Below are 13,884 nucleotides of genomic sequence, written 5' to 3' on the forward strand. Positions count from 1 at the left end.
ATTTCCTAGTCTGTGGGCAATAAAAACACGGCGTCCACTCACCCTCTGCGCTTTCACTGGGAGCTGCAATCCTGAGCTGTTCCTAAACGGCCATCTTGGATCTGAAGCCATCATGTTTTTGTTTTAAATGACTTAGGTCATTAGTAAAAAGCTCCTTTCTTCAAAAAAATATTTTACATTTTTCTTATCTCCCAATTTACCATAACACAATCATCTACAATGTATGATGGCAAACCCTGAAAGAGAAGAATTATAATGATGAGAAGCAGATAAATACACTTGTAAGTACATTGCAGCCATTCTGAGTGGAGATTGTTTTCCTGTGGTGACTTATGATAATACAAACCATAAATCCAGAAAGATATTTTGCTACCATTTGAGGATACATCCCTTCACTTTGTCCAGATGAATACCAAAAATTGTTATATATAAAATAGGGGACTCAAACTTATTCTGAGAAAGTAAAAGAGATTAGCTTACCGCAGTGGGATTTTGTTTAATTGTCTGTAAAGGTAAACATTTACTTAATCCAAGAGCACTGGGTCTGTGAACTTCTGGTGCTTATTTAGGTTTGAAGGGAGCCTGGAAGGCTCAGATCTTAACACTTGGAACCTAAAGGTTCCTAAAATTTTCAAATAAAACATATACATGAAGCAAAAATATGACATAAATATATTCTCATAAATATATTAATATATTCATGTGAATATAAATAATTATTTTGGGGGCTGATATGAGCTTACTAAAATTCCTAGATTGAATTTCTATCTTCCTAACTTCTGAGTTTGAATTAGTCACTAATTTCTCTCATTTTACTCAATCAAAACAAGGTGATAAAAGTTACCTTATAGGTTTATTGTTATAATTCAATGGATAGAACAATTTTCTGCTCATAGAAACTGTTCAGTAAGTAACTTACCAACATGCTGTTTATTACCAATAGTCATAATGGTAATTATAGTACAGTAGTATTAGTAATTGTCTTAAGGTACTTTTTCTATTTGTTTGGCCATGTATGTATCTGAAAAACATGCTTCTTAGATTAATTACAAAATTCTACTCATTTCATGAGATATCCACGTCTTAAACTTTTTAAAGAGACACAGGCTTAGTATTTATGAAAACAGATTTTAGCGAACTGAATTCTAATAGGTTAGTGCCAAATAGCAGATCAGCAGATAGTGCAACTTTATAGTTGTCATTAATTATATCCAGGAAATAATATTATTTTTTTATCTTAAAGATTTATCAAATTGTAATTTTGGAAACTTGGATAAGCTTAAATATTTAAAACAAATTAATGAAGTAAAAGCAGTAGTCTTGTTTTCAATACTAGTTAATTTTGCTATTCAACTCAATAACATTTAAGATGTTGAATACTGAGAAAAAATATGCCATATAGAGATGTTGGTCTGATTTTTCCAAAGATTTAATTAGTACAAACTCTGTATATTATACAACTAGCATTTTTAAAGAATTTAAAGTACATTGAAATCGATTACAAAAATGTATCATCTATGCATATTAAGAAAACAAGTTATAGTGCCCTGTGTTAAATATCAAATAAAAAGAAATCCTGAGAACTAAAATTTACTAATAATTACACTTTAGAATTTTTTAAAAATAATTTCAACCTTTATTATAGGGTATGTATGCAAGCTTGTTAGATGGGTATGTTACATGATGCTAAGGTTTAGGATACAAATTATCTCCTGACCCAGATAGTAAGCATAGTAACCAATAGTTGGTTTTTCAGCCTACAACCCCCTCCATCCATCTGCCATCTAGCAGGCTTCAGTTATTTTTCCTGATCTTCTTCCTCTTCCCAGCCTCCGAAAGGCCTCACTGTGTGTTGTTCTTCTCTTTGTGTCTATGTGTTTTCAATATTTAACTCCCACTTATGAGAACCAAAGTGGAGTTTGGTTTTCTGTTCTTGCTTAGGACAATGACCTTCATCTCTGTCCCTGTTGCCTCAAAGACAAGAGTTTCACTCCTTTTTATGCCTAAGTAGTAGTCCATGGTGTTTATGTACCATATGTTCTTTATCCAGTCCACTCTTGATGAACAGCTAGGTTGACTATATGTCTTTGCTATTATGAACAGTGCTGCAATGAACAATGAGTGCATGTGTCTCTTTGATACAATGAAATATTTTCCTTTTGTACATAACCAGTAGTGAGATTGCTGGGTCCAATGTTTGTTCTATTTTTCATTCTATGAGAACTCCCCAAACGGCTTTGCACCTTCACTGAAGTAATTTACATTCCCACCAACAATGTATCACAAGCATTCCCTTTACTCTGCAGCCTCTCCACCCTGTTATTTTTTGACTTTTTAATAATCACCATTATGATTGGTGTAAGGTGATATCTCATTGTAGTTTTGATTTGCATTTCTCTGATAACTAGACATCTTTAGCATTCTTTCATATGTTTGTTGGTCGCTTGTTTATCTTCTTTTAAGAAATGTCTGTTCATGTACTTTGACCATTTTTCATTGGATTATTTGATTTTTGCTTGTTGATTGTTTAGGATCTTTGTAGATTTTGAATATTAGACCTTTGTCAGATGCATAGTTTGTGAATATATTTTCTAATACTGTAGTCAGTCTGTTTATTCTGTTGGTAATTTCTTTTGCTGTGTAGAAATTCTTTAGTTTAATTAGGTCCCACATGTCAATTTTTGTTTTTGTTACAGTTGTCTTTGGGACTTAGCCATAAGTTCTCTGCCAAAACAGATGTTGAGAATTATATTTTTTTAGGTTTCCTTGTAGGAATTTTGCACTTTGAGATTTTACATTTAAACCTTTTATCTATTTCAGGTTAATTTTTGTATAATGTGAGAGATAGGGGACCAGATTCATTCTTCCTCATGTGGCTAGCCTTTATCACAGAACCATTTCTTGAGTGAGATGTCCTTTCCACATTGCTGTTTTTCCTCAGCTTTGTTGAAGATCAGATGGTTGTAGATCCATTTTGTTCCATTGGTCTTTATGCCTGTTTTGTATCAGCACCATGCTATTTCAGTTACTATGACCTTATAGTGTAATTTGAAATCAGACAATGTGATGCCTCAGGGCTTGTTCTTCTTACTGAAAACTGCTTTGGTTATTTGGGATCTTTTTTGGTTGCAAATGAATTAGTAAGTAGATTTGTCTTGTTCAATGAAAAATGCCTTTGGTATTTTGATAGAGTCAATCATTGAATTTGTAAATTTGGGGGCAGTGTGGCCATATTAAAAATATTGATTCCTCCTATCCATGATCATGAAATTATTTATATATTCATGTGTGTTTTCTCAGATTTATTTCAGTAGTGTTTATAGAGCTCCTTGTGGAGATGTTTTTACTTCTTTGGTTAGATGAATCCCTACACATTTTATTTTTTTTGTGGCCATTGTAAATGAAATTTTGTTGCTGATTTGGTTCCCAGCTAGAATGTTATTGGTGTATATTAATGTGACCAATTTTTGTACATTGATTTTGTATCCTGAAACTTCACTAAATTTATCAATTCCAGGAGTCTTTTGGCAGAGTCTTTAGTGTTTTCTATTTATACAATCAAATCATCAGCAGAGAGATAGTTTGATTTCTTCTTTTCCTATTCTGATGCCTTTGAATCCTCTTCCTTGCCTGATTTCTCTGGCCAGAACCTCTAGTATTATGTTGAGTAGGAGTGGTGTAAATGGCTATGCTTATCTTGTTTTGGCTGTCAAGGGAATGTTTCCAACTTTTCCCCTTCAGTACGAGGTTGGCTGTGGATTTGTCATACATGGATACATGGCTTTTATTACTTTGAAGCATGTTTTTTCAATGCCTAGTGTTTTGTGGGTTTCTATCATGAAGGTGTCTTGGACTTGATCACAAATTTTTCTGCATATATTGAGATGATTATATATTTTATTTTTAAATTCTGTTATGTGGTAAATCACATTTATTAATTTGCATATGTTGATTGAATCCTCCATTATAGGAATAAAATATACTTTTTGATTTGCTGTTGGATTTGATTTGCTAGTATTTTATTTAGGACTTCTGTTTCTGTGTTCATCAGCAATATTGTCCTGTAGTTTTCATTGTTGGTCCTGTCTCTGCTAGAATTTGTTATTGGGATGATGCTAGCTTCATATAATTATGATTAGGGAGGAACCTCTCCTTCTCAATTTTTTGGAGTAGTTGCAGTAGAATTGGTATCAGTTCTTCCTTGTATATGTGATATAATCTGGCTGTGGATCCATCTGATCCAGGGCATTTTGGGGTTGGTAGGGTTTTTTTTGTTGTTATTGCTGTTTTGTTTTCTGTTTTTTGTTTTTATACTGATTCAAATTCTAAACTTGTTATTGGTCTGTTCAGGTTTTCACTTTCTTCCTGCTTCAATTTTGAGACGTTGTGTCTTTCTAGAAATTTACCCATTTTCTCTAGATTTCCTAATTTATGTTGTAATAGCCTTTGAGAATCTTTTGTGTTTCTGGGAATTGGTTGTAATCTCATCATTGTAAATTCTGATTGTACTTATTTGGATCTTCTGGCTTTTTTCCCCCCTTTGTTAATCTGGCTAGCAGTCTATCAATCTTGTTTATTCTTTCAAAGAACCAATATTTGAATGTATTGATCTTTTGTATAAACATTTTAGTCTTCATTTTATTCTTCTCTAATTTTAGTTATTTATTTTCTTCTACTTTGGTGTTGTATTCTTTTTTTAATTCCTATAGGCTCAATGTTAGATTATTAATTTGAGATTTTTCTTAACCTTTTGATGAAGGCAGTTAACACCATAAACTTACATCTTAACACTACTAAGCTAAGCTATATCTTAAAGATTTTGGTAAGATGTTTTTCTATTTTTATTACTTTCAAAGAAGTTTTTTTATTTCTGCCTAAATTTTTTTGTTCATCCAAGAGGTATTCAGAACAAGTTGTTTAATTTCCACGTTTCTGTATCTTTTTAGATATCTTCTTGGTATTATTTCATTTTTATTGTAATTTTGGTGCAAAAGTGTGCTTAGTATCGTTTTTAGAAATTGATTTAGACTTGCTTTGTTGCTGAGCATGTGGTCAATCTTAGATTATGTTCTCTGTAAGGATGAGAAGAATGAATATTCTTTGGTTGTTAGGTGGAGTGTCCTAGGTTTAACTGGTCAAGTGTCTATTAGGTGTAATTGGTCAAGTGTCAAATTTAAGCACAAAAATCCTTTGTTAGTTTTCTGCCTTGATGGTCTACTGCTGTCAGCAGGATGGTGAAGTCCCCTACCATTATTTATGGCTGTCTAAATCTTTTCCTAGGTCAAGATGAAGTTGTTTTAAAAATCTAGATCTTTCCATCTTGGGTGCATACATATTTAGGATAGTTAAGTCTTGTTAAATTCAACAGGCTATTGTTATGTAATGTTCCTCTTTGTACTTTTGTCCTGGTGTTGGTGTATAGTCTGTTTCATCTGATATAAGAAAATCAATTGCTCCTCTTTCCTTTTTCCATTTAAATAGCAGATCCTTGTCCATCCCTTTACTTTGAGCCTATAGGTATCATTATATGTGAGATGTAGCTTTTAAAGACAGCAAATGAGTCTTGTCTTTTTATCCAGTTGCCAATATATGCCTCTTCATTGGAGCATTTAGACCGTTTACATTCAGGGTTAGTATCAGTATAGGAGATTTTGATCCTGTCATCATGTTGTTGGCTGTTTCTTTTGTAGACTTGAGTGTGTAATTTAATTGCTTAGATGATATAATTGCTTTATATCGTCTGCAGGCTATGTGCTTTACTGTTTTTGTGATGGCAGGTTTTAATGTTTACTTCCATATTTAATACTCCCTTAAGAATTTCTTCTAAGGCTGGTCAGGTGGTAACCGATTATGCTCTTAATGCTTGCTTGTTTAAGAAGCTTATTTTGGCAGGATATAAAATTTCTGGTTGAAATTTGTTTTTTCTTTAAGAATCATGAAAATACAATTTTTTAAATGCAGAAAATAGTACTCTAATTTCTTTTTGTTTGTAAAGTTTCTGCTGAAAGCTCTGCCACTAGCCTGCTGGGGATCCCTTTCTAGGTGACCTGGCGTTTCCCTCTAGAAGTCTTAAAATTTGATCTTTTTTCTTTTCTGTTGATGTTGGTGAATCTTGCCATTATGTTCCTGTATTTTGTATAGAGGTTTTTGGATTTCTTTAATTTTGATGTTCTCCTCTCTAGCAATATTGGGGAAATTTTCATAAACTATATACTTAAATATGTTTTTAGAGTTGCTCACTCTCGCACTCTCTCAGGAATGCCAAAGAATCACATATATTGGCTCTTTACATAATTCCATATTTCTCAGAGGTTTTCTTCATTTTTAACAATCTCTTAAATTTGTTTTTATGTAACTGAGGTGATTCAGTGTTCTGGTCTTCAAGCCCTGAAATTCTTTTCTCAGCTTAATCTATTCTGCTTTTAATGCCTTCAATTGTTTTATAAAGTTATTGAAGTGAATTCTTCAGTTCCAGAAATTCAGTTTGCTTCTTTCTTAAAATGTCCATTTCATCCTTTAGCTCATGGATGGTGTCACTGTATTCTCTGGATTCCTTGGATTAGGTTTAGCCTTTATGCTGGATCTTCATGCGCTTCTTTGCCATCCAGATTGTTCCTTGCCTATAAGCCCAAGATGGTATATCTCACCCATCTAGGAGCAGTATGGATAGGTCGAGACTCCCTATCAATCATATGGATCTTCCTAGGGGAACACAGAACTTTACCAACCCACAAAGTTCAGGCATAGATGGCCATGCTGTGTTGGCATACCCAACTAAGATGTACTGCCTGGTAATGAGGAGCAGGGGTGGATGGAGTCACCCAGTGCACCCTTTGGGTGTCTCCAAAGGGAACACAGAGCTACACTCATCTGAAGAGACTGGGGAAACCTAAAGCTGAACCTACCTGCAGAGTTCAGGCAGAAGCCAGCTTGTTGTGCTGGAGGCAAGCAGCCATGACCACCTGGCTATGAGCAGCAGAGATGAGTGGAGTTACCTGCTCTGCAAGCACCGTGTTTCCCATGGGAACATGGAGCTGTGTCTCCATCAGAGTTCAAGCAGAAGTAAGGCTATTGTACTAGAATCTGGTGCCAAGCCTTATCTGGCAAAGAAGTGTGGAACAATCTTACTGCTCCTGGACATCATCACTGTGGCCTCTATTGAGGTTATAGCATCTGTCGTTAGGTTATCTGGGGTCCAAGACCTGTGGACATCCCTATGGACTTGAGTGTTTTCTCTGCAAAAACTCTGAGTACCTCTCTGTATCATTCTAAGGCCTGAGGGGATGAGGAGGATTCCCCTGTTCCTAGAATTGCACAGGTTCCTGTGGGAAGTGAGGATATCCTGAGGGGTGTCACTAGTTCACTCTTTTCCTATGTTGGGGAGCTTCGTCTTCCTCCATAATGATCCCAGATGAGGTGATGCCAAGCTTCACTCTCCTCTGGTTTCTGTGTCCTTTCATTCCCTTGATGGATCCTGATATGGTTTCTTAGACAATTAGCATGCAGTTCAGTGTTTAGCCACCACTTTGTTTCCTCTTTGTAAGAACAGCACACACTAGCTACTTCTAGTCCACCACCTTGACTGGAAACTTTGGAAGGTTTTGAGATATAAATAATAATTTCACATGTGTAATTGCAAAATGACAAAAATATCTGTGTTGATATTCATTTCCAGCTTCATTAATCTATTTTGTGGGCTTTAATATTCTTCTGTGTTCCAAGCCTAAGAATTTATAGTATGGAGCAATAATGCATAAGAATATTTTCCTCCTCACATATAGCTTTCCAGACATTATAAACCCCTAAATTATGTTAGACATGAAAGGTAATGGCAAAGACACACTCAGGCCTCATTTTATCCAAAGAAAGTAAAAATTGTTACTGCAATTCCCTATGATCATGGGAAGAAACAGGTAGAAAGTTCTAAGACCTCAAAGTGATTGTTATTCAAATATTGAGATTGTGTATTTAATATATTTTCCTTCATAACACTCAAATATTTTATGTTCTTTATAATTTGTTTCCTGCCATTAATGGACATTGATTTTTAGTGAATTAGTATCCCATGATAGTGAACACAGTCTGTCTGGAATATTGAAATTGTAATTTTAAGGTTGTTTTTAAAAATCAGCTTAATAGAGACTAAACTCTCATACATTATAAATATAAATAAAATAAAAAGGGCAGGTGTATTTAGTAAAGAAATTTTTATTTTAAAAGAAAAGGTATTATTAATTACAAAATATATAACTTTATACATGATTAAATTATTTATGATTAGTAACTTTCATTAATGTTTTTAAAGAAATAATATTTCTCCATTTTTATTTTTGTCACCTGGAATTTATTGAACACCTCCCTGAGCTTGGTATTGTTAGAGGTGCTATTAATGTAGCAGTTAACAAAACTGACATCTTTCATTTTTTCTTGTAATTTACAATCTGTGAAGGGTAAGTAGAAGCAAATAAGTAACCCAATGAATGATAAAAATAATCTCAAATGAAAATATGTAATCAGAAGTAAAGTAAAAAGGGTAATGGAATAGAGAGCCAGTTGACAGCTTGCCAACTCTGCCTAGGAGATGTACAATTTAGGTGATAATGCTTTATCTGAGACATACATGTAAAAATAGACAAAACCATGTGGTGATACAGACTCAGTGGTGGGATGTGATTCTATGCAGGAAGAGTGACAAGAGTAATATTTACAATGAAAACATTTAACCTACATTTCAATGCTAAAATAAATGTCTAAGTATACAATTTAAGAAGTCAAATAAGCTTCTCAAAAGGGTTACCAATTTGTGAGAGGGTGTGGGTGTGTGTGTGTGTGTGTGTGTGTGTGTGTGTGTGTGTGTGTGTATGTGTGTTTATGGAAAAGCAGAGGGAAGGGAGAGAAGGAGAAAAATGGAAAGAAAAGGGAGAGGGGAAAAAAAAGGAAAGAGCATAAAAGAGACTGATGTATATAAATTTACATTCTGCTGTTTCTGTACCTTACTGAATGTAATCATTGATGAAATTTAAGACACAACTCAGTTTAATAACTATTATCATAATAGAATACTTCTTAAGCAATATTTTCCAAAATGAGATGTGACCAAAAATATGGTAAAATATTTGGACCCAGTTCAGTTATTCATTATTTTTATATTTCTAGTTAATGTGGCTTTATAGCTAAATCTGTTAAATGTATTAATTTGTTAATCTTTTAATAGTTTAATTTGTTAATAAATGTTTCTGACACAAACATGGTAAGTTTAATATCCACTTTGTACTATTCATTATGATTTTTTGTTTTCTGTCAAGAGTTACTGTTGTTCGCTTTGACAGAGAACTGGGAAAGGCAGAGAGGTGATAATACTTGGAGAATTTGAGCATGCCATCTGTTTGGATGAAGATGCAAATCATCACAAATATTGGGGGCTTCAACACTCTCAATAAAACTGGATTCATATTAATTTTCTTTTCTGAAAAATAACACTTTTTTGTTATTTTGTAAAATCAATTAATTTAGTAACGTTTTCTTGAAAGAAATTGTTATCCTGTACTGGTAAAAGGCATATATCTCCAGAACATGTGCAAATATATTTGATAAACCATTTTTCCTAAAAAAATTGACAATTTATTCAACTATACCTGAATATAAAATGCCAAAATATAACCTGCTAAGTTGAAAGACTTAATTAAGGAAAATTTATACCATTTTAATTGCTTCTCATCTCATATTATTTTTATCTTAATTACCTGTGCTTTGGGCAAAATAATAAGAACTAAAGTGAGTGGAATAAGAATTAATCAAGTTATAGTGAAATTACTTGCTTGTTACTCTTGTAAATTATATTTTGGAGAGGAAAATAAATCCTTTGGGCAGCCTCAGGTTTGAAGTTATGTTTCAATAACTGGTGCCATTCTTAGCTCAGTTTTCATCAGTGATCAAGTTTAAATCGTTTTTAAAAGATGAATGTTAACTCACTCAGTTTGCCTAGCTTTATTAATTACAGGAAGAGCATTTTATGGAAAACATTTAAAACCACTTCAGTTAGGGCTTGAATCTGTTTTCCACCTAAATTGACCAGTGTGAATTTAACTAATTTTCCACTTCTATTCCTGATGAAATAATGATCAGAAAGGAAACAAATATAAGTGATGTAAATAATTTGCAATAAAGTCCAGGTATTTTTATGATTATTTTATATGTTATAACATTATCTAATCAATTATAGTTTAATAATTATTTTCTTTCTGAGATGACTGAAACTATGACATGCTTTGTCCATTATAAATTTTATAGTTTTTATAAAAATAAGAAAGCACAATCTATAATTTTAATAAAGTTAAAAGCTACCATAGACAGAAACTTAACAAATGAGAAAATGTAAACTTCAAATGAAGGTAGCTCTTTCTTGATAGTGAATAACCTATTAATTGAATTTGTGATTTCAGAATATTTTTTCTCTAAAAAAAAGTTAAAAAAAAAAAAAAACTTGTTTAATCAACAGTCCCAAAGAAGTCCATATTGCTTTCTGTAGAGCAGATGGCTGTCCCGCTGCTTCTGTTGCCACCTTGTCCTCTAGCAGCTGTGATTATTAGAAAAAATAAATCCTTTATTGCTCACATGATGTGACCATAACTGCAATCAAACATTTAAGAAGTTACTAATCGGATCCTTTAAGAACAGAGAAATACAAACAATTTTAAAATTAAGCACACCTGTATTTTCAAAATTTCCACAGGCAACTCTAAAATTTGGGTAACATATCAATGAATTTTTTCACTCTTTAAATCTCACCTCTCTTACTCCTAGCCTGTTGTCCATATTGTTTCCACCACAGACAGAATGCTATGCTGTTTATTTCTTTAAAAGTCTTGCTTCAGTTGAAAAGTAGGTGTGAAATTAAGATAACAAAATAAGGAAGATCATTAGTAGCTGGGTATAAATGTCCATATAGATTTTATTCTATAATACTTTAACAGTTCATTTCAGTTATACTCAAACCTGCGTATTAGATATGTCTTATTTATTAAATCAATCTTGTTGAGTTAGAAGAATAAGTTATTATACTTTTGTATCTTAATTTTGTCCTGCTGTCATTTAAAATCAAATTGAATTTAAAAATTTTGATGTGGGGCTATAATATCCCAATCAATTCAGACTTAATATAAAACATATATATTTTAGTTTGGGCACTTTTTTTTTTTTTTTACATAGACTCATACCCAGGTTATATGACTGGAAAATATCCTTGTTAAGTATGTAGCTTTCTTACTTTTATTCTCCAAAATTTATAACAAAAAACATATTAAAACAATTAAGACAATGTTTCTAGTGGCCTGAAATTCTGATTTAGCTTATAATGAATAGACAAATTTTAAATATTTGTTGTAAGTGAGATATAAATCTGTAACTCACCCTTCAAATTTCCTCAAAATGACCTTAGAATAAAACCAGAAGCAAACAAGCAAAAGCTACTGATTATATATGTATTTATATATAAGTACATTTGTATATTTCATGCATTTTACATATATTAAATATGTATACATAAATATACATGATTTTTTTCATGTTTCAGATAAAAGAAAAACATAAATTCCCAAGGACCTGAATTACAAAAGAAATGGAAAGCCAAAACTGTGAACAGGAGTCGAAGTAGCTATTACCTTTGCAGCTGTCCATATCCCTATGAATGCTCTCTAATTAATGAGGAAAGGGCAAAAATTGTTCTTATTAGATAACAAAAGTAACTACTCCGAGACTTAAAAGTATCAGAACTTACTAATAGCAAATGAAACATTCTCTTAGACAGCACTCAAAAACGAGTAATCAAAGAGAATCATTCTGGAAAAAAAAATATATTACAGAATATAATCAAGAAATATATAAAAAGTTAAAATAAAATAGCATGAATAAAAACATGGAAATGTAAAGATAAACATGGAAAGAAAAGTAATAGACTAGGTAACTTGATGAAAAGAGCTAAAACACAATAAAACAGATTAGTTAGACATAGAGATAGGAAATTTTAAGAAGTCAATTGAGGCACCTGATAATTAATTAAAAACCCTGTGAGAGATTAGATAAATATAAATATAGATAGATATGTACAAATGGATATTTATGCATACATATTCTAAAAGACCACATATATAACTATTAAAATAATAAAAATATGAGTAAAGAAATAAGTAAATTTTTTATATTTCTAATTTCTTTGCTTCTAGAATATTATATATTCAATTCTGAAATATTCTTTAGCACTGTATGTGTGTGTGTATATATATATATACACACACACACATATTCACATGTATATATACACATATATGTACACACATGTACATATAGTGCTGAAGAGTATTCTAGAATTGAAGACATTCATATTGAAAATAGCAAACAAGACGAAAAAATATTAAAATGCAAAATATTAAACAGAAAAAGACGTATCCGCAGAACAGAATTACGAAACATATATTTTTAATGAAATAATAGAAAATAGACCCATAAGAGGCTAATAGGTAGCAACAGAGAGCAAGCAGTGTCCAAGAGGAAATATTGTTTAGAATATTTTACCTAGCTGTTCTTATTGAAGACCTTATTAGATAACTATTTTAATAGAAAATTCAGAAAAGTAAAAAGTTAAAATCAAAAGAAAAAAACTGAACACACTACTCAAAGATGGACACAGTAATTGACAACACTTTGTAGGCAAAGAAAATTGTGATTAGTGTTAAAAATGGGTAGAAAATAAGATCTAACTAAAAGCCTAGATTTCAAGTATGTGAACAAGAAGAAAGGAAGGGCCAGAGGAAAGTTAAAATATTCTAAATTTTTAGTTAAATTGGGGAAGTAACAATTAGATTCAGAATTTCTTAAGATAACAGTGTTAAATACATAGCAAGAAATTTATACAGTCCAGGAAAATTAGTAAGATTCAATGAAATGAGGGGCCAGTGTAAATGAATGAAAGCCCTAACTTAGAAATTACTGGAATTATCATTTTATTTTCTGGTGGAATCATTGCTCCCTTTGAAATTAAGCAGGGTATAAGATCCTGGAAACAGGAAGAAAAATTTTTCAATATACACCAATGGTACTATAGTGCCTAATAATCTCCACACTTTAGTTTTTGGGCCTCTGAATCTGGGCTTTAGGAGTAACAGCACTATGTATTGGAAGCTGATTTATAGCACATAACAGTTCCTGGAGGACATTGTTCCGGTACTATAACAGCACTATAAGGTATTACCACCTAAGTGGCAACTGCTGTGTCTTTAAAAGAATATTCTATCATTCTCTCAAACCAGCTATTTCAGTATGTTGGTAAACAAAATAAGCCTATTGCCACACTTTGCTTGAATTACTTCCTTGGTCAGAAGTAATGCTTTCTCAATCACTATGATGGGTGCCAAAGAATTAGGTAATTGGGGAAATTCAGACACAAGCTCTTATCATGTGAATGGCTGACCTGCAACAAAAGATGTATGCTTAGTCTCACCAGGTGTCTACTGTTAAAGCGAAGTCATTGATTGGAAAAGAATGGGATCCTGAAATCTGGAATGGGGACATGTGGGAGGACCCTGATGAAGCTGGGGACAAGGAGCTTGTAAACTGTGATGAGCCTCTTTTACCAGAGGAAACAGCCTCCCTAACCCTAGTGGTAGCAGCATCTCCACCTCTTATTTACATTGCTGTCAGCTTGTCCACCTGTGTCTGAGGAGGCTAACCATGCACTGCCTGATGCAACAGTGATGGCCTCCCCTGAGGCATTTGTCAGGCAAGACAATGGTAATTCTTCTTAGTTACTGTAATTGACATCAGAGGCAAAGCAGCAATCAGAATAGTCTGACTAGTGTGGAGCTCTGGCATTGGCCAATTAATCATGGT

This window comes from Cebus imitator, unplaced genomic scaffold (genome assembly GCF_001604975.1).
Source record: "Cebus imitator isolate Cc_AM_T3 unplaced genomic scaffold, Cebus_imitator-1.0 Scaffold29, whole genome shotgun sequence".
In the NCBI taxonomy this organism is placed as follows: Eukaryota; Metazoa; Chordata; class Mammalia; order Primates; family Cebidae; genus Cebus; species Cebus imitator.